Genomic DNA, 23284 nt, shown 5'->3' with positions numbered 1-23284 from the left:
TGGAAGCTGATTGGTTTCTATGCAGAAATAAGCCTGACTTAGCATTTTCCGGTTTTATTAATTAAACCCCATTATGTCATGTTATTTTGTCTAGTATAAGTGTAAACTGGACTGTAGCGGATAACTGCCATGGAACTTCTACCTTGCTGTCTGCTGTATTATTCTTCTTCAGTGTGGACAGGCTAAAATTAATATTTATTAATGCAAAAGTGCAGCAGACATCTTTAAGGAGACCACTTTCAATGCTCATCTATGTAGTGTCTCCAGTGCAGGGGGCAGCCATCTTGGCTGGGTCTGATTTGATCCAGGAGGTGATTGGCAGAAGCAACAGAGCAAGGAGAAGTGTGATGTGCAGGCTGCTGAGAGGAAAGAATAGAGAGCAGCCTTAACCACTTCAGCTCCAGAAGGTTTTACCCCTGCCTGACCAGGAAATTTTTTGCGATACAGCACTACTTTGCTTAAATTGACAATTGCGCAGTCGTGCAACGTTGTACCCAAAAAAAATGTATGTCGTTATTTCCCACAAATAGAGGTTTTTTTGGTGGTATTCGATCACCTTTACTTTTGCGCTATAAACAAAAAAAGACTGACAATTTTGAAAAAAAATGTATTTTTTTCTTTCTGCTATAAAACATATACAATAAGAAAAAATTAAAAACCTAATTTCTTTATCAATTCAGGCCAATTTGTATTCTGCTACATATTTTTGGTAAACAAAAACCCCAAAAGTGTATTGATTGGTTTGCAAAAGCAAAAGTCATAGCATCTACAAACTATGGAATGGATTCATGGACTTTCATTTTATTCAGCGATTTTTAGCGGGACTGCAACATTGCAGCGGACAAATCTCACACTAAGTGATACTTTTTTCGGGACTAGTGACACCAATACAGTGATCAGTGATAAAAAATGCACTGTCACTGTATAAATGGCACTGGCAGGGAAGGAGTTAGTATCAGGGGCAATCAAAGGGTTAACTGTGCTCCTAGGAAATGCTTTCTAACTGTGTGGGGGGGTGGATGCACTAGAAGAAAAGAGACATCTGTGTTCCTGATTAGCAGGAACAAAAGATCTCTCTCTTCCTGTCTGACAGAGCGATGGTCTGCCTTGTTTACATAGGCAGACCACCATTCTGCCTCTCCTATGAACAATTGCGGGTGGCCTGTGACCATCGTGGCTGGTAGAACCACTGATTGGCTCCTGCTGTGTCCAATCACAGCGGGAGCGCAACTCCAGCAGTACACGCCCCAGAGCCGACATCAGGAATCACGTACAGGTATGTTTAAGAGCTGCCCCGCCACAGTAAATGTACATGGGTGGTGTACTTAGGTGGTTAAAGCTGGAAAGGTGTGGAAAAAATGGAGCTTCTGACTTAACGGAAGCCTGTCATAGCTGACTACAATCTAGTGGGACCTCAAAGAAGCAAAGAGACAGCTCATCATTGAAGACCTTGCCTCAGAGACTGGGAACCTACTCCCTGGGAAGGTGAATGATAAGACTGTACTAGAGAGCACTCCCACCGCTTGTAAGGAAGGAAGAGAAGCACTGTCTCAGCAGGACTGAAACTGTCTGACTTGAACTTGACTTTAACAGAGCACATGTCCAGAGAACCAGAAGAGGATGCCCTGAGTCTGGTAGGAAACTAACATCAAATAAGTTAATCTGTTGTCTGCTGAGAATTGTTGTCCTTTCTTCAAGGGCCCTAACTTTGCTGACCAAGTTTCTTTTTTCCTCATCATTTACTGGCCAGTGGGAAAGTTATAGCAAGTTAGGACTGTCTTTACATGCTATTGCTAAGTAAATGCAGTTAATTTCTGTTAATTACTGTTAGTCAGAATAATAGAGGTGTTTAACTATATCTAATAAATTATTTGAAACACCTCATATTGTGTCGGCAAGTGCTGGGTGAGCGAGGTGTGTCATCTTCAGGTGTGCAGAAAAATCACAAAACAATTCAGCAACTCATCTGGGGGCAACACTGCATAGGTGTGTGTTAAGACTGGAGATGCAACATACCAAAAAGGAAATGCAACTCTGGAAAAATTAACCAGTTGTATAATCAAAGAGAAAAGATAAATAATAGTACATACATCCAATTTACAAACAGGTATTATTAACAAAGGGCCCAAAAGGAGTCCTGGTACAATTTTGCACAATATATCCAGGTATATATAGTTATTAATAAAGATATCTCCAGATGAATGTTGTAGCAAAGTTCAGTTGCAGGGGCCCCTGAGGATGATCATGATGTGACATTTATCTTTGTGTTGGAGACCTGAAGACAAGATTAGCAGTGATAGGGAGACTGTTGTCCAACCAGCCTGGAGCACAGCTTCTTACCAGCAGAAATCATCATGTGGCACTGGAATCTACACTGTGTCTTTGTCCCTAGTTGTTTGTAATCTGTCATTTAACCGAACCTCTAACTACCAGAAATGCCAAGCAATAACCTTACCTGGCTGCAGCCTATGCTGGCTATTGAGCAGTGAGGTAAAATTAGCTATAGAATCACAAACCAGGAGGGGCAGGGTTAACTAAAATAACAGGAGCTGCATAAAACTCTATTGCAAGCAGATTTACCTACTAATATACTGGAAGGTGACCACTACACACATACAGTAGCACAGTTGATATCTGGCACTGTGCATGTGAGATAATAACAATAGAACAGAGATAAATATTGTCACAGGGATTTACATACACACTCAAAAAGCTATGAGCAGCTACAGTTAACCTGTTAAAACATGCAAATACTTGCCTAATAGTCTCTTCTTCTGGTCTGGGTGAAAATACCATAGCAGTAGCAGCCCCTGTGTGTATAAGGTCATGTGGCTCAGTTCTCTCTCTCTACTTCCTCCTTCTGGGGTTTCTGACCCAGACCCGCAAAGACAGGAAGTGATGTACATAAATAATCTCTGTGATTAAGCAGCAGAGTCACTTACAGACAGGACAGCAGATCTCTACACAAGTTTAGTTTTATATGTAAAAGAGTTTATGTACACAACCTTTCAGCATGTTTTTTTAATAAGATGCAATACATACTAGATATAAAGATAGATACATTGTAGATATATATCCATATAGAGGGAATTTAGCTTGTTTTCTTTGTGCTAAAAGCAATAGTGTATTTCTTCCTACTGTCAAAAACATTAACTGTCACTATTGATGCCCGTGTGTCTATGGGCCTATGGGATCCATTACCACAAGAAGCTCAACGCACATAGAAGAATGCATCTGCCTGAAAGCAGCAATAACATTTAGGGAATAACCAGGATAAAAGTTATGTATAAATAATTCAGAATATTTCCTGAATGCCTTAAAGCAATGTTTATAGTTACTGCAGCTTAGATTTTTATTGTTTTAGAATGACTCGTATCTCTATGGAGTTGCTTCAAAAAAGGACCTTGAAGGTCCTTATATACATTTTTCTATAGAATCCTGTTCTGTTTAGCTATACATTACCTATGGTTCCAGTGTTATACCACACAACTTACATATTACAGTCTCTAATAACTGAATGTCCATTTTAGCTTACAGCCAAAAATGTAGCATGACCATGTTTATCCCCACCAATGTCTCGTGAATCTTTTGGTAAAACCTGTAGGAGCCATATGTGTCTAATGTGAAGGACACGTTCCATACCAGTCCAAGCAATATATTTTCTATTTTCTGTCTCTCTTTATTCAAGACATGACTAGACTATAAGATACAGGTGCAGCCACACACTGTATTCAACACCAGTGTAAGGAAAATGATAGACAGGCTTCAAATCCCCACCCATTGGTCATGCCCCACTCAATGTGAATGAAACATGTCAGAGGGGTGTGACTGATGGGCTGAGATTTGAGCTGAAGCATGTGTCTTTCATTTACCTTACACTGGATTTGAATGCAGTGTGTGGCGGTACCTGTATGCTATATTATATCTTGGAGTGAGATGTGCTCTATCTCTGCCAGTACCTAAATACAGAGAGGGGGATTTACTAAAACTTTTACAATGTAAATGATTCTCACTTTTTTACTTGATTTTTTGCTTTTCATGCATAGCAGCACCATGTGCTGTCCCCGGAGAACAACTTGGTTGATTACGCCAGACTACTAGTTTACAAAAACTTAAATGTTGATATTTTATCTCCTAGACATGTATTTTGCAACCATCCCTGAAGAAGTAAACAGAGAGTCACGGCACACATTGGGTTTTTAAATGCAAATTGTCAACTATGTATCTATAAGTACAATATGTGAATTATTTAATGTTCATTGTCCATCATGTATTTATATTTGGACTGTATATATAATATCATCATTATTGTGTAGGAATTCATGGCTTCATTTTATACATACTACAAATTAGCGCTATATATTTTTCAACTGGATTTTATCGTATTATCAATAAATCTGTAATTAGGTGTATTTACCATACAGTACTTTCATGTGTGATGTGCTTCATTTAAAGACCCAGGGCAAATGCTTTGACATTTTTTACACATGTGCCTAATGTGAAGAACACATATTCCATACCAATCTAAGTAATATATTTTCCTGTCTCTCTCTGTTCAAGACGTAACTAGATTATGATATACAGGTACAGCCATACACTGTATTCAACTCCAGCATAAGGTAAATGATAGACAGGCTTGAGTTCAAATCCCAGCCCGTTGGTCATGCCCCACTCAATGAGGGTGAAACATGTCAGAGGAGTGTGACTGATGGGCTTGGATTTGAATACCATTTGCCTTACACTGGATTTGAATACAGTGTGTGGCAGAACATGTATGCTATATTATATCTTGGAGTGAAATGTGCTCTATCACTGCCAGCACCTGAATACAGAGAGAGAGATCTACTAAAACTGCAGCACCCAAAATCTGGTGCAGCTGTGCATGGTATCCAATCCATTTCAAACTTTAGCTTGTTCAACTTAGCTTTGGCAATAAACCCTGTAAGCTCATTCTATGCAGAGCTGCACCATATTTTGCACACTCCAGCTTTAGTAAACCCCCCCCCCCCCCCCCCAGAGTAAATCTGGGAGACTGATGCTGCCAGTTTAGAGTGGCGCCAATCTTTTATGGTATTTGTGACTAGATTACAGTTGTTTTCAGTAGCTTTACTGATAAGAGCAACAATGGTAAACATTCAACCATAGATAAAGAAATGAAGGGGGCAGTTATAACTGAGACAGGAGCCACAAACAGTATTATTAACCTTACAGAGGTTCTAAGCCATTTTAATTTTACCAAAAAAAATCACAGTCTGTGTACTCACAGGAGAGCTATTATATCATGTCCTGTTCCAACAGAAATGAGGGAGACTCTTCCTATTAAGGACACTTTACACATGTTTACAAAAAGACAGGAATTCTAACCCTTCCCCATTCATAATAAACCAATCATCCATGGGTTAGCATAGTCGCAGACAGGGTGCTCATGCTAACCCATGTACACAGCCAAAAACATTTACAATGGGCACATAAGCATCAGAATTGGATCATGAAGTGATAGAATAAGGTGGCCTGGTCTGATGAATCACATTTTTTTATATCATGTGGATGGCTGGGTACTTGTACATCGCTTACCTGGGGAAGAGATGATACCAGGTTGCAGTGCGAGGAAAAGTCAAGCTGGAAGCTGTAACGTGATGCTTTGGGCAATGTTCTGCTGGAAAACCCTGGGTCTGTGTATTCATGTGGATGTTACTTGGCAGGTCTGCGCCAAAATAAAAAAAAATGGCATGGGGCTCCCCCAAAAATCCATACCAGACCCATTGGGAAGTCCCCGTGCATCAGAGGGGGAACGTCACAGTGTGGTCCCGCCCTCAGTTATAAAAGAACTGTCAAAGCAAAGACGCGTGATATGGTGGATGCCTGCCATGGAGGTGGGTAGGTCGTTTTTTTTTTTTCGGTCTGTCAGCGGAGCAAGAGAAGAAGAAGACTTTGTAGGACATTTTTACTTTTTTATTTTTTAATAAAGGACTTGTCCCAAGTCGTGTCATGTCATCTTTACAATTTTCACACTTTTTTGTGAAATGGTAGGGGTACATTTGGGAGGCCGGGATCTGGGATCCCCTTGTTAAAGGGGGCTTCCATATTCCAATAAGCCCCCCCGACCACAGACCCCCATAAATACCAGGCAAGGGTTGTGAGGATGAGGCCCTTGTCCCCATCAACATGGGGACACGGTGCTTTGGGGGAAACCCTAAAGCACCCTCCCCATGTTCAGGGCATGTGGCCTGGTATGGTTCAGGAGGGGGGCTGCTCTCTCGCCCCCCCTCTTTTCCTGTGGCCTGCCAGGTTGCGTGCTTAGATAAGGGTCTGGTATGAATTTTTGGGGGGACCCCGAGCCATTTTTTTTATTTTGGCGCGGGGTTCCCTTTAATATCCATACCAGACCTGAAGGACCTGGTATGGAAATTGGGGGAATCGCCATGCAATTTTTTTTCGTTTATATTTTGGTTCGGGGTTCCCCTCAATATTCATACCAGACCCAAAGGGCCTGGTAATGGATTGTGGGGGAATCCCATGCTGTTCTTTTCAATGACCTTTATGCATATTGCCGGGACCGTTCTAAACACGATAAACATGTGCCACTTTACATTTATACTATAGACACCCTCCAGGCACGAAATTTAATGGAATATTTCACTTTTATTATTTCACTTTAAACATTATTAAAATCACTGCTCCCGAAAAAAATTCCGTTTTTAAAACTTTTTTATGCATTGATACATGCCCCCTGGGGCAGGACCCAGGTCCCCAAACACTTTTTATGACAATACCATGCATATAAGCCTTAAAAATTAGCACTTTTGATTTCTCCCATAGACTTTTAAAGGGTGTTCTGTGGCTTTCAAATTTGCCACGAACACCTCAAATTGTTTGCTATTCGGCGAACAGGAGAACACCCGGTGCACTTACATTTGACTCAAACATCGGGCTCATCCCTATATATGAGCATTTGTGGGATGTGCTGGAAAACAAGTCCAATCCATGGCCCCACCTCACAACTTGCAGGACCTAAAGGATCTGCTACTGACAGCTTTGTGCCAGATACCACAGCATACCTTCAGAGGTCTAGTGGTGTCCATGCCTTAATAGTTCAGGGCTGTTTTGGTGGCAAAAGGGGAACCTCAATATTAGGTGGGTGGTCATAAAGTTATGGCTGATATATATATATATATATATATATATATATATATATATGTTGTTGACAACTTTACAAGCATTTTTAGTCGTGAAAGAAGCAGCGAGATGGGTATACAGTGGAAAACCATCCAAAGAGAAAAGTTCAGTAGCAAGTACAACATGGACTCCGATTGTCCTTTGCTCTTTTGTTTTGGGAGATAGAGAGATAGAGAGATAGACTGATAGATAGACCTTGGCGTACTGTTGGTTCCTACAAGAATATATGCGGATGTGTTCTTTAACCAGTTGCCGACCGCCGCACGACGATGTACGTCGATAGCATGGCACGGGCAGGCATATTGGCGTACATGTACGTCCCTTGCCTCCCGCGGGTCGGGGGCCCGATCGGGCCCCCGCCCGGTGCCTGCGGCGGTCGGTATTCGTGCGGGAGCGATCCCGGACGAGGGGACGGCCATTCGTTCATGGCCACCCCCTCGCGATCGCTCCCGACGAATAGGAATCCCCCGTGACATCACTTCCTCTCCTGTAATGTAAACACAGGAGAGGAAGTGATGTATTCTCTCCTCCGTGTCGGTATTTTTCGTTCCGACACGGAGGAGAGCGGATCAGTGAGTTGCACCAACACATCCCACACACAGTAGAACATGCCAGGCACACTCACACCCCCCCTTTACCCCCCGATCACCCCCCCAATTACCCCTGCCCCCCAGTCACAGTGACACCAATGTCATTTTTTTTTTTTTTTTTTTTTTTTTTGCATTGGTGTCATTTGTGACTGTAATAACTGTTAGGGCAGTTAGAGTTAGCCCCCTTTAGTTCTAATGTACCCCCCTAACCCCCCCAATAAAGGTTTAACCCCGTGATCACCCCCCGTCGCCAGTGTCACTAAGGCTGGGTTCACATTGCAGCGGTTTATGAGAACGAATGTGATTCGCACCGCACTGCAGTGCAAATCACATCCGATCTCTGTGCGATTCGAGTTCAGCCATTCGCCGCACCCGCCGCACCCGCCACACCCGCCGCACCCACCGCAAATTCGCACGGGACCCTTTTTTTGGCCCGCAGCAGAATCGGATCGCATGGGTGTTCACACCATGCGATCCGAGTTTGCAGATCGCACTGCGATATGCGAACTGATCTGGGGGTGTCAGTAACATTTCACTGACACTCCCAGCAGTTCGCATAGGGCAGTGTGAACTGCCGCCGGGAGGCATGCGATGCGGGAACCCGCCGCGGATTTGCGGCGTTTCCGCATCGCTCCAGTGTGAACCCAGCCTAATAAGCGATCATTTTTCTGATCGCCGTATTAGTGTCACAGGTGACGCTAGTTAGGCAGGTAGGTATTTAGGTTCGCCGCAGCTTTTTATAGCGCCAGGGACCCCCATATACTACCGCATAAAGCCCCCTGATTGCCCCCTAGTTAACCCTTTCACCAGTGATCACCATATAACTGTTACAGGTGACGCTGGTTGGTTAGTTATTTTTTATAGTTTCAGGGCACCCGCCATTTATTACCTAATAAAGGTTTAACCCCCTGATCACCCGGCGGGTGTCATTTGTGACTAATAACTGTTAGGGCAGTTAGGGTTAGCCCCCTTTAGTTCTAAGGTACCCCCCTAACCCCCCCAATAAAGGTTTAACCCCGTGATCACCCCCCGTCGCCAGTGTCACTAAGGCTGGGTTCACATTGCAGCGGTTTATGAGAACGGATGTGATTCGCACCGCACTGCAGTGCAAATCACATCCGATCTCTGTGCGATTCGAGTTCAGCCATTCGCCGCACCCGCCGCACCCGCCACACCCGCCGCACCCGCCGCAAATTCGCACGGGACCCTTTTTTTGGCCCGCAGCAGAATCGGATCGCATGGGTGTTCACACCATGCGATCCGAGTTTGCAGATCGCACTGCGATATGCGAACTGATCTGGGGGTGTCATTAACATTTCACTGACACTCCCAGCAGTTCGCATAGGGCAGTGTGAACTGCCGCCGGGAGGCATGCGATGCGGGAACCCGCCGCGCATTCGTGGCGTTCCCGCATCGCTCCAGTGTGAACCCAGCCTAATAAGCGATCGTTTTTCTGATCGCTGTATTAGTGTCACAGGTGACGCTAGTTAGGCAGGTAGGTATTTAGGTTCGCCGCAGCTTTTTATAGCGCCAGGGACCCCCATATACTACCGCATAAAGCCCCCTGATTGCCCCCTAGTTAACCCTTTCACCAGTGATCACCATATAACTGTTACAGGTGACGCTGGTTGGTTAGTTATTTTTTTATAGTTTCAGGGCACCCGCCATTTATTACCTAGTCTCACTAGTGTACCCCTAAATTTAGGGGTGTCTACTTTCCAAAATGGGGTCATTTGGGGGGGGTTTGTGCCATCTTGGCATTTTATGGCCTTCAAAACTGTAACGCCCTTAGAAAGCCTGAAGGCGGTGCTTGGTTTTCGGGGCCCCGTACGCGGCTAGGCTCCCAAAAAGTCACACATATGTGGTATCCCCGTACTCAGGAGAAGCAGCAGAATTTATTTTGGGGTGTCATTTCACATATGCCCATGGCATGCGTGAGCAATATATCATTTAGTGACAACTTTGTGAAAAAAAAAAAAAAAAAAAAAAAGTTTGTAATTTTCCCGCAACTTGTGGCAAAATATAAAATATTCCATGGACTCAACATGCCTCTCAGCAAATAGCTTGGGGTGTCTACTTTCTAAAATGGGGTCATTTGTGGGGGTTTTGTGCCATCTTGGCATTTTATGGCCTTCAAAACTGTAATAGGTAGTGAGAAGTGAACTCAAAAATTTACGCCCTTAGAAAGCCTGAAGGCGGTGCTTGGTTTTCGGGGCCCCGTACGCGGCTAGGCTCCCAAAAAGTCCCACATATGTGGTATCCCCGTACTCAGGAGAAGCAGCAGAATTTATTTTGGGGTGTCATTTCACATATGCCCATGGCATGTGTGAGCAATATATCATTTAGTGACAACTTTGTGAAAAAAAAAAAAAAAAAAAAAAGTTTGTAATTTTCCCGCAACTTGTGGCAAAATATAAAATATTCCATGAACTCAACATGCCTCTCAGCAAATAGCTTGGGGTGTCTACTTTCTAAAATGGGGTCATTTGTGGGGGTTTTGTGCCATCTTGGCATTTTATGGCCTTCAAAACTGTAATAGGTAGTGAGAAGTGAACTCAAAAATGTACGCCCTTAGAAAGCCTGAAGGCGGTGCTTGGTTTTCGGGGCCCCGTACGCGGCTAGGCTCCCAAAAAGTCCCACATATGTGGTATCCCCGTACTCAGGAGAAGCAGCAGAATTTATTTTGGGGTGTTATTTCACATACGCCCATAGCATGTGTGAGCAATATATCATTTAGTGACAACTTTGTGTAAAAAAAAAAAAAAATTTTTTTTTTTGTCATTATTCAATCGCTTGAGGCAAAAAAATTAAATATTCAATGGGCTCAACATGCCTCTTATCAATTTCCTTAGGGGGTCTACTTTCCAAAATGGGGTCATTTGGGGGGGTTTTGTACTGCCCTGCCATTTTAGCACCTCAAGAAATGAGATAGGCAGTCGTAAACTAAAAGCTGCGTAAATTGCAGAAAACGTACCTTAGTTTGTAGATGTGACAACTTTTGCGCAAACCAATAAATATACAATTATTGACTTTTTTTTTACCAAAGACATGTGGCTGAATACATTTTGGCCTAAATGTATGACTAAAATTGAGTTTATTGGATTTTTCTAATAACAAAAAGTAGAAAATATCATTTTTTTTCAAAATTTGCGGTCTTTTTACGTTTATATCGCAAAAAATAAAAATCGCAGAGGCAATCAAATACCATCAAAAGAAAGCTCTATTTGTGGGAAGAAAAGGACGCAAATTTTGTTTGGGTACAACATTGCATGACCGCGCAATTACCAGTTAAAGCAGCGCAGTGCCAAAGTGTAAAAAGACCTCTGGTCATTTACCAGCAAAATGGTCCGGTCTGAAAGTGGATAAACAACATTATTTAAAAAAATTGACTAAATACTAATTAGACATCAGAAATCCACAGCATTAAAAGTCTTGATTTTCAAATGACTGGCTTGGTGTCAATTTTCATAATCCAATCCTCATGTTGGGCAACTTGCCACATAATTATTCAATATCATGGAACATTTCCCTCTAATAATTTGTATCAGAGATTTGAGGCAGCAATATAAATTGCATTATTTATGAATGATTGCACGTTCTGGAAAGCATTTGTTTTTCTTTGGTGATTACCAGTACATCACACTGAATGGAAATTTTCTTCAGTTCCTGTAGAGAACAGTCTGGTTTTATTTACTGAGCTTCTGATCTCATGCAGGTTTATTGACTCTGTCTCTAGCAATACTTTATCATCACTGAATACATAATGCCCTAGCTTTAGAACATTTTATATTGTATTGCCTATGGCAGGTGATATTGTTGGCTACATAAACTGTTATAAAAAAGAATTCCAGTTTAAACACTTTTCTGTAGTTTCTAATGGCACAGTTATATTAATCTCTAAATATGACCTATTAAAACTTCTTAACCTATTAAAAAGTTTCTTAACTTTAGAGGCTAGTCTGAAACTGTGCGCTATCCTATTATAAAACACTGCACAAATAAAAATGAATGTAAATATATATTTTATTTATTTGAGATACTTGCGCTTTACACCTTTATCTTGTGCATTCACTTCCTAATCAGTCCCTTCCCTCAAGGAGCTTACAAACGAAGGTTCCTAAAGCCAGACATAGATGGAGCTATTTTCATTCCTGCAACCCATATCGTTCGATTCCCTCTCACAGCGCATGGTGTGCATGGCTACCACAGAGGCACCAGATTTTTCAGTCTCCAGTTTTGGTAAATCAACCTCATTGTGTCATTGCTGTTATAATACCTAAATAAGGATGGGCGAACGGTTCGGGCTGAGCATAAAATCGGGCCAAACTTTCTCTGTTCAGATGTTCAATGAACAGACCATTTGTTCGGCCCCTCAAACTGACCACAATGCATTGTGGCGTTGAACAGTGCATTGCAAGCCTTGATTGGCTGAAGCAGTGAAAGCTTCAACCAGTCAGGGCCCAGAGCACTGTCCGAGTCATGATTGGACACTGTCATCATGACTTTATCCAATCATGGCTCATTCCTGCCCCACAGTATAAAAGTATACTTTCAATGGCAGAAATTTTCAGTGGGATTTTGGCGTGGGGAGAGATAGAACAGGGCTCTGTTCAGTGCTATTAGTCTGTTTGTGTGCTATACTGTGCTATTTTGTTTCATTTGTCAGTGTAGAATATTAGTTTAGTGTCAGGCTAAGGATAGTGTGAGTGTAGTGAGGAGGACCATCATTCAGCTTTGCATGTGTGCCACTAGAGTAGGAACAGCTCAGATGATTTCACTGTAGTGTCATTCATACATACATTAGTGTAGAGTAGGGACAGCTCAGAAAGTTTCAGTGTAGTGTAGTAAGACCGTGTCGTTCATACATACATTAGTGTGAAGTAGGGACAGCTCAGATAGTTTCAGTGTAGTGTAGTTATACTGTGTCTGTAATCTTTACATTAGTGTATAGCTAGACTAGGGACAGTTCAGATAGCATCAGTGTAGTGACGGTTGAACACTGTCTATTTGATTGCTTTACTGCCAGTTTAATGCCATTTAATTCTGTGTGCGTTACTGCCAGTTTACTGCAATATAGTTTTGTGTGCTTTACTGTCAGTTTAACACCTATAGTTTTGTGTGCATTACTGCCAATTTAACGCCATATAGTCCTGTGTGCATTACTGCCCATTTAACGCCATATAGTTCTGTGTGTCACTGTACGTTTGGTGCATTATATTGCAGTATATTATAGCGTATCCGTGGAGGGTGTCTGTGTAATGTGAATACTCAAATTAAAGTGTACATTGATTAAAGTGCATGTATGTACAGATTTCAACTTCTTATTTCCATTTGCTTATAGGCACCGCCCCCTCCCTCCCAATAATGTCTGGGAGGACAACAAGGAGAGGCAGATGTTCCCTTGGCACTGTAAGGGGGCCAGCATCAAATGTGTCCAAAGGCAAAAGTGGACGTGGTGGTCAGTCCTCAGGCAGGGCATCATTTCCTCTGTTTAGTGAGTTTGCCCGTGCTATCCAGCCGCAGCATGTAGAGGAGATGGTGGACTGGCTTACTAAAGCAGGGATCAGCTGCATCACACAAGTGACCCGGCATCTGAGAGAAGCTTAAGCAGCACTTTGATCGTCCATTCATATCCCAGGTGGGTTGAAGACATGGGCGTCCGCAGGTAGGGGCAAGGGGGGTCAAGTGCCCCCCCCTGGAATCAGGGATCAGATCTTAAATTCAACACAGTTCCATCGCTATCGGGGTGCGGGCAGGCCACACCCATGTGCAACCCACCAGTGGGGTGACACCATCAAGGTTCTGTCAAACCCCCCTATCAGTGTAGTGTGACTGTGGGCTCTTTTGCCTGCTCAGTCCAGCAGAGAACTTGGCGGCGCTGTGACAGGAGAAAGGCGAGCTGCTGGCTATCAGAGGTTTCCCCCGGTCGCCCCCCTTTCTCCTGTCAAGGAGAAGAGATGACGGCTCTCACCAGGTTCCCCTCCCAGCTTCCTGCCCACGCCGTTCCTTCCCTGTTGGCCATAACTGAGGGCCAATCAAAGGAGACTAGGAGAGGAGAGCATCATGGGACATGTAGTCCCAAAGATTGGGGGCCCATTTTCCACAGGGAGGAGGCTACAGCTCAATAAAGAGAGAGACTGAGAGACTGCAGCCTGGAAAAAAGCTGAGGGAGAGAGTGCTACAGGACAAAGGACGAGGAGTGTGCTGGGCAGAAGCCAGAGAGAAAGCCACGCTGCCCAGCGCCACCAAATGTTCTGCGGACGCCCATGGTTGAAGACATGGAGGGCTCCGCACAGGTTGGCATCTGCAGAGCTTACTCCGCTCGTGTGTCAGCTCCCTGTCTAGCAGCACACACAGTGAGCTCATCCACTCCTTGAGGCACACATAGTGTGTGGGCTCCCTGTTCTATCAGTAGCATCAGCTGTATCTGATTACAGCTCATTACAAGGCAACAAGTCCACGGAAGGGGGCAAGATCAGGTGAGTCTTCTTGTCATTGTTTACAGAATTGCAGTCCAGCCATCCATCCAGCTTAGAGCACTTACAGTGAGCCTTTCAGCTATATACTTACAGGAGGGCAGTTGAGACATGTTCATAGCATTGTCTGCACACTATGAGCTTACCTGCAGCATATCACTCACGGAGTGCAGCTGAGCCATCCATCCAGCTTGATCCCCCAATAACCTACATCGGCTCCCTGGCTAGTACAAGAGGTCCTAGCAGCACATCTGCCAGCAGCACATGACCAGCTGTAGACTGTAGCTGGAAAATGTCTCTGCCCCATCCGCTGCAGCGGGAAAAAAAATACAGTCCCTGCCACCCACATGCCTAGTGTCTAAATGCAAGTTTGTCAAAGCTGTTGGCTCTCCAACTTCTGCCTTTCAGCCTGGTGGATTCTGCCCCCATGAATTTGCACAATGTGCTTGTACCACAATGGCAGGTTCCCAGTTGCTATTACTTTTCATGTAAGGCTGTTCCATCTCTCTACCATCATGTAAAAGGGAATGTTCTGGCATCGTTGGGCAAGGCATTCAGCCATAAAATCTACCTTACTACTGACATGTGGTCCAGCATGCATGGACAGGGATGATATATTGCATTCACAGCAGACTGGGTAACACTGCTTGCAACTCAAAAGAATGCAGGACAGAGCTCGGTGCTGCAGCTTGTTGTGTCCCCATGTCTCCATACAGCTGGTGGTGATGATGCCAGACCTGTGAGCTCTACCCCCTCCTCCTTCTCCTCCTCCAACTCCATGCCCATCCTCTGCAGCATTATCCTATGAACATCAGGTACCCTCTAAGCATGCAAAGGGCTATTCCCAGAGTCAGGCTAAAAGGTGCCATGCAGTGCTTCAGCTTGTGTGTTTAGGGGACAGGAACCATACCGGAGCAGAGATTGTTGCAGCTCTGCAGGGACAGAGGTGGTTCACACCATGCCAGCTGGAGCCAGGAATGGTGGTATACGATAATGGCTCAAACCTCCTGTCTGTCCTTAGACAGGGAAAGTTGACACATGTGCAATGCCTGGCTCATGTCCTCAATTTGGTGGTGCAGCGTTTCTTAAAAACATGCAAGATGTGCTAAAGCTGGCCAGTAGAGTCTATAGCCATTTCAGGCGGTCATACACAGCCAGTGCTCAGTTGGCTGAAATACAGCGGGAATTCCACCTGCCCGTAAACCGCTGATTTGTGACATGCCCACCACGTGGAACTTGATTTTGTCAATGCTGTAGCAGCTATACATGCAGCAGAGGGCCGTCAACAAGTACCTGTGTGAATACAGCAGGGCAACAGGCTTAGGCCGCCTCAGATTTTTTCCCCATGCCAAAGGCTGATCATTAAGGATACATGCACTGTATTGTCACCATTTGAGGAGGCCACAAGGATGGTGAGCCGTGACAGTGTATGCATCAGTGACACAATCCCTGTTGTGTTCCTGCTGGAGAAAACTCTGCGTGGCATTATGGAAAGGGCACTGGAGGCAGAGCAGGAGGAGGAAGAGGAGGACTTCCTTTCCTCTCAAGGCCCACGTTATCCAGACACCATCATTCCTATGTCACAGAACACACAGGAGGAGAGCAGGGAGGAGGATGAGGATTCTGGCACTTTCATAGGCTTCGAAGAAGAGGAAGGCACGTGTCAATCTGTAAGCAATGGCTTTCCAAACCCAGGACTCTTGGGAGTAGTACGTGGCAAAGGAGGAGGAAGTTCCAGATGCTGTCATTCTGAGTGACCCTGAGGAGTCTGTTTCTCAAGCCTCAGCAAATTTGAGGCGCATGGACAACCTCATGCTTCAAAGCCTGCGAAAGGACCCAAGAATACATGACATAAAGGAGAAGGATGATTACTGGTTGGCAACTCTCCTTGACCACCGTTATAAGGGGAAGGTCTCAGAACTCATCCTGTCCCCACAGAGAGAGCAGAAGATAAAATCTCTTGAGGACACGTTAAAGAAGATTTTATTGAACATTTTCCTGACTCCAGTAGGTTACAGTGTTGTGGAAAACGTTGCTTTGATTCTTCTGTTGGTCAAGAGAGGAGCATTGGAGAAGGTGTCCGCCTAAGTGAGGCATTTTAGAATTTTTATAGTCCTCGCCGCCCAGGGCTGTCAGCTTCCATATCCCATCGGCAGCATTTGCATTACATGGTGGACGATTACCTCGGGGACAAAACAGAGATGGAGAGCTTTCCAGCTGACGATCCACTGACTTACTGGGTCATGAGAATAGACCACTGGCCAGAACTTGCCCAGTATGTTATTGAGTTGTTTGGCTGCCCTGCATCCAGCGTGCTTTCAGAACGGGCATTCAGTGCTGCAGGTGGTTTTGTTACTGATCATAGAATGTGTCTGTCCACAGCCTCTGTGGACTGTTGCATTTTATAAAAATGAATCAGTCCGGGATTACCAGCTATGAAGCCCCTGATGCCGATTTCACTGATTAAGTCTTTTTGGAATGTGGAATCTCTACAGGACTTTGCTGCCTAGCTTTGAGGGTGTTCAATCATTTCATCGGGAGTAGTGATGGACGAACTTCCGACGGGACGTTTCGCGAACGCGAAACGCGAACGGACACAAACGTTCGCGAAAACGACCGTTCGCCGCGGGCTCCATTGACTTCAATGGGAGGCGAATTTCGCAAACCTTTAGGTCGAATTTGCGGCCACGGGGTAATTATTAGGGGGTAGCACGTAGTCCCACCACCTGGACAATAGCATAATACATGTATGAGGTGAATTTGGGATCGATAACTACAAGCATTTTTTTTTTATTTGGGAAATTGTTCTGACAATTCAGGACTATGGAGCTAATGAAGGCAATGGAGGAGAGGGAAGGTCAGGGACCAGGGTAGGCAAACAAGAGGGTGCAGGAGATACAGAGCACTGACAGCAGCACCGTAATACAGAGCACTGACATCAGCACCGTGACATACAGCGCTGACAGCAGCTCCGTGACATACAGCGCTGACAGCAGCTCCGTGACATACAGCGCTGACAGCAGCTCCGTGACATACAGCGCTGACAGCAGCTCCGTGACATACAGCGCTGACAGCAGCTCCGTGACATACAGCGCTGACAGCAGCACCGTGACATACAGCGCTGACAGCAGCTCCGTGACATACAGCGCTGACAGCAGCTCCGTGACATACAGCGCTGACAGCAGCTCCGTGACATACAGCACTGACAGCAGCTCCGTGACATACAGCGCTGACAGCAGCTCCGTGACATACAGCGCTGACAGCAGCACCGTGACATACAGCGCTGACAGCAGCTCCGTGACATACAGCGCTGACAGCAGCTCCGTGACATACAGCGCTGACAGCAGCTCCGTGACATACAGCGCTGACAGCAGCTCCGTGACATACAGCGCTGACAGCAGCTCCGTGACATACAGCGCTGACAGCAGCACCGTGACATACAGCGCTGACAGCAGCTCCGTGACATACAGCGCTGACAGCAGCTCCGTGACATACAGCGCTGACAGCAGCTCCGTGACATACAGCGCTGACAGCAGCACCGTGACATACAGCGCTGACAGCAGCTCCGTGACATACAGCGCTGACAGCAGCTCCGTGACATACAGCGCTGACAGCAGCTCCGTGACATACAGCACTGACAGCAGCTCCGTGACATACAGCGCTGACAGCAGCTCCGTGACATACAGCGCTGACAGCAGCACCGTGACATACAGCGCTGACAGCAGCTCCGTGACATACAGCGCTGACAGCAGCTCCGTGACATACAGCGCTGACAGCAGCTCCGTGACATACAGCGCTGACAGCAGCTCCGTGACATACAGCGCTGACAGCAGCTCCGTGACATACAGCGCTGACAGCAGCTCCGTGACATACAGCGCTGACAGCAGCTCCGTGACATACAGCGCTGACAGCAGCTCCGTGACATACAGCGCTGACAGCAGCTCCGTGACATACAGCGCTGACAGCAGCTCCGTGACATACAGCGCTGACAGCAGCTCCGTGACATACAGCGCTGACAGCAGCTCCGTGACATACAGCGCTGACAGCAGCACCGTAAGCAGCCCCAGGAGGAAGTCAGCACAGCACAGGGATGGTGTGATCCCCTCATAATAAGAACCCCCAGGAGGAAGTCAGCACAGCACAGGGATGGTGGGAGCCCCTCATAATAAGAACACCCAGGAGGAAGTCAGCACAGCACAGGGATGGTGGGAACCCCTCATAATAAGCAGCCCCAGTAGAAATATGACACCGCTCAACCTCTTCAAAGAGGAGGGTAGGGGCATATAGTACGGTGTGCTTTTTTGGGTCAGGGAAGTGAGCCAAATGAATTAAGAAGGTCTGTGTGCTTGATTCCAAAAATTGTTTATAGACATATACATGGTCTACTGATCACATGTGTTGAATTCCTCCGAGATCCATGCCTCATTCATTTTTAGAAATGTGAGGTAGTTAACACTGTGGTGAGCTAGGCGAGTACGCTTATCGGTCACAATCCCCCCTGCTGCGCTGAACGTCCTTTCGGACAGGACACTGGATGAGGGGCAAGCCAACAGTTCGATTGCAAATTGGGCAAGCTCTGGCCAGAGGTCAAGCCTGCCCACCCAGTAGTCTAGGGGTTCATCACTCCTCAGAGCGTCCACATCGGCCGTTAACCCAATGTAGTCGGACACCTGACGGTCTAGGCGTTCCCTGATGCTGGATCCGGATGACACCTGTCGATGGGTCGGCTGAAAGAATGACCTCATATCCGAAGTCACCAACACATCTTCAAACCGGCCTCTTCTTGCAGGCGCTGTTGGATTGGTACCCGCAAATCCTTCTCTGGGAGTGGGAATTGCTCCTCTGCCAGCGCACGCAAAAGCAGAATGCAGCATTTCTCGAAGCAAGGCCTGGAAGTGCTGCATTCTGACAGCCCTCTGCGACGGCGGTAACATTTCCGCCATTTTGTGTTTGTACCGGGGGTCTAAGTACGTTGCCACCCAGTACTGGTCCTTGACCCTCATGCTTTTTATACGGGGGTCCCTATTAAAACACTGGAGCATGAAGGCCCCCATTTGCACTAAAGTGGAAGCGGTGTGGTGGCCTGGCTCCTGCTCATCATCCAGGATAATGTCGTCCTCTTCATTCTCCTCTCCCCATCCTCGCACAACAGGGATCCCAGAAAGGTTTAAAGCATGCTCTTCTTGCTCCTGCTCATCCGCCCCGGCACCATCCTCCTCTGACTCCTCATCAGACTCCTGTTGTTGACTTGTCTCAGATAGAGTAGCCCCCCCTGGGAATTCATCCAGCATTGCGACTTCCTCATCTTCCCGCTCCTGCTCCTCCACAGCCTGATCAATGACACGACGCAATGCACGCTCCAGAAAGAAGGCATAAGGTACCATGTCACTGATGGCGCCATGGCTGCGACTGACCAGTTTGGTGATCTCCTCAAATGGCCGCAGAAGTCTGCATGTGTCGCGCATGAGCAGCCACTGGCGCGGTGAAAAAAAACCCAGCTCCCCAGAACCGTTTCTTTCGCAGAGTTCATACAGGTAGACGTTAACTGCACGTTTCTGCTGGAGCAGCCTATCAAGCATATAGAAGGTTGAGTTCCATCGCGTCGGGCAATCGCAAATAAGACGTCTGACCGGCAGATGGTGTCGCCGCTGAATGTCAGCAAGGCGAGCCATGGCCGTGTAAGATCTTCTGAAATGGGCCGAGATTTTCCTTGCCTGCCGCAAGATGTCCTGGACCCCAGGGTATTTGACAAGGAATCGCTGCACGACCAAGTTTAAGACGTGTGCCATGCACGGCACGTGCGTGATTTTGCCCTGTTTCAATGCGCTAAGCAGATTGGCACCGTTGTCACACACCACTTTACCAACTGTCAAATTGAGCGGTGTTAGCCACTCATCTGCCTGTGAACGCAAAGCTGAAAGGAGTGCCGGGCCAGTGTGGCTCTTTGCTTCCAGGCACAACAGACGCAGCACGGCATGGCAACGTCTCACCTGGCATGTGGAATAGGTTCTGGGGAGCTTGGGCGGTGCAGTGGAAGAGACGCTAGCAGCGGAAAAGGAGGAGGCAGCTGAGGAGGAGAGGGAGGAGGATGGAGTAGGAGGAGGAGAAGAAGAGTCAGGCCTGCATGCAATCCGTGGCGGTAAAACCAAATCTACACGGGTGCCACGGGTTACATGCTTGACGGCCGTCAGAAGGTTCACCCAGTGGGCAGTAAAACTGATATACCTTCCCTGCCCGTGTTTGCTAGACCACGTGTCTGTGGTCAGATGTATCTTGGCACCGACACTGTGTGCCAGAGATACATTCACTTGCCGCTGAACATGGCCATATAGCTCTGGGATGCCCTTCTCTGAGAAATACTTCCTTCCTGGGACCTTCCATTGTGGTGTTCCAATGGCCACAAATTTGCGAAAGGCCTCCGAGTCCACCAGTTTATATGGCAGTAGTTGGCGGGCTATGAGTTCTGACAAGCCAGCCGCCAACCGTTGGGCAAGAGGGTTATCCGGCGTCATCATTTTTTTACGCTCAAACATTAGGCCCACGGAAGCCTGCCTTTTTGCAGAAAAATGTGAGCTTGGCGTGATGGAAGGTGGAGTGGAGGACAATTGTGAGGAGAGAGGAGAAGGAGAAGTAGAAGACGAGGCTGGACGGTGAGAGCCTGCAGTGTGGCTTTGTGTGTTCCGTTGCTCCCACTGGGCTCGGTGATGGCTGCTCATGTGCCTTCTTAAGGCGGTCGTCCCTAGGTGAGTATTGGGCTTACCGCGACTAACGCGTTGACTGCAAAGATTGCAGATGGCAACGCTATTGTCAGCAGCGGACACGTTAAAAAAAGCCCACACTGCGGAGCCATGTGCCGGTGTCCTGGGAGCGCCAGATGTGACCGTACATGGTCGATGACTCGCTCCTGATACATTTGCAGTCTGCTTTGTCCCTGCTGTGCAATGTAAGTCATTGCTGCTTCTCCTCCCTATCTGCTGGTCCATATCTCCCTCTGAACTCCCCTCCTCTTCCTCTCTTGTGGGCACCCACGTGACATCACTAGACACGTCATCATCAACGTCACCTTCCCCACCGCTATAAGTAGAGTAGGCAGCAACACCGGGGACCAACCTCCTCCTTGGGCTGATCTGGGTACTGGCGTCAGACTGCTGAGTAGCGCTTGTTGCTACCTCCTCTTCCTGATCCAATACCAAGAGTGGCTGCGCATCAGAAATGTCCTCTTGATATGGATCGGAAAATAATTCCAGTGACTCAAGCGGAAGGTATGTGGTGGTGGTGGTGGTGGTCGTGTTGTTGGTGGTAGTGTCTTTGGGGGTGCACATAGCAGAGAGTGAAGAAGAGGGTGCAGATCGAGAGGATGAGGAGGGTGCAGAAGAGTAAGGCTGAGCGAGCCACTCAACCAAGTCTGGTGCATCCTTTAAAGTAATTGAACGCACCTTCTGCAACTTCCCACTTTGGCTCAAGCCTGTTGCTCCTGCCCTACCCCTACCACCCCTGCGGAAGGGCCTGCCTCTTCCTCTGCATGTCATTTTTTAAATGACCCTGTGACAAAACTCTTAGTCCCTATACCGCTGAAGGACTGCTGCAGTATAGGTGAGCGGTCAGCAGTGGTGCACGTCAACCCTATCTATTGTGGACCTATAGCGGTCCTTACAGAACAGCAGACTGTACCGCACTCAAGCCTATGTACCGTAGCACCCTATACCAAGTTACCAGTCCTTATAAGAACTTTTGTGGACCAAGCAGGTTGTGTATTAGTGTTTAGCAGACTGTACGTCAGTCCCTATACCGCTGAAGGACTGCTGCAGTATAGGGCAGCGGTCAGCAGTGGTGCACGTCAACCCTATCTATTGTGGACCGATAGCGGTCCTTACAGAACAGCAGACTGTACCGCACTCAAGCCTATGTACCGTAGCACCCTATACCAAGTTACCAGTCCTTATAAGAACTTTTGTGGACCAAGCAGGTTGTGTATTAGTGTTTAGCAGACTGTACGTCAGTCCCTATACCGCTGAAGGACTGCTGCAGTATAGGGCAGCGGTCAGCAGTGGTGCACGTCAACCCTATCTATTGTGGACCGATAGCGGTCCTTACAGAACAGCAGACTGTACCGCACTCAAGCCTATGTACCGTAGCACCCTATACCAAGTTACCAGTCCTTATAAGAACTTTTGTGGAACAAGCAGGTTGTGTGTTAGTGATTAGCAGACTGTACGTCAGTCCCTATACCAATGAAGGACTGCTGCAGTATAGGGCAGCGGTCAGCAGTAGTGCACGGCAACCCTATGTATTGTGGACCGATAGCGGTCCTTACAGAACAGCAGACTGTACCGCACTCAAGCCTATGTACCGTAGCACCCTATACCAAGTTACCAGTCCTTATAAGAACTTTTGTGGACCAAGCAGGTTGTGTATTAGTGTTTAGCAGACTGTACGTCAGTCCCTATACCGCTGAAGGACTGCTGCAGTATAGGGCAGCGGTCAGCAGTGGTGCACGTCAACCCTATCTATTGTGGACCGATAGCGGTCCTTACAGAACAGCAGACTGTACCGCACTCAAGCCTATGTACCGTAGCACCCTATACCAAGTTACCAGTCCTTATAAGAACTTTTGTGGACCAAGCAGGTTGTGTATTAGTGTTTAGCAGACTGTACGTCAGTCCCTATACCGCTGAAGGACTGCTGCAGTATAGGGCAGCGGTCAGCAGTGGTGCACGTCAACCCTATCTATTGTGGACCGATAGCGGTCCTTACAGAACAGCAGACTGTACCGCACTCAAGCCTATGTACCGTAGCACCCTATACCAAGTTACCAGTCCTTATAAGAACTTTTGTGGAACAAGCAGGTTGTGTGTTAGTGATTAGCAGACTGTACGTCAGTCCCTATACCAATGAAGGACTGCTGCAGTATAGGGCAGCGGTCAGCAGTAGTGCACGGCAACCCTATGTATTGTGGACCGATAGCGGTCCTTACAGAACAGCAGACTGTACCGCACTCAAGCCTATGTACCGTAGCACCCTATACCAAGTTACCAGTCCTTA

Source organism: Lithobates pipiens, unplaced genomic scaffold (assembly GCF_037356315.1).
Source record: "Lithobates pipiens isolate NorthernLeopardFrog02 unplaced genomic scaffold, aLitPip1_a1.2 Scaffold_16, whole genome shotgun sequence".
In the NCBI taxonomy this organism is placed as follows: domain Eukaryota; kingdom Metazoa; phylum Chordata; class Amphibia; order Anura; family Ranidae; genus Lithobates; species Lithobates pipiens.
Note: the sequence above shows the minus strand (reverse complement) of the source record.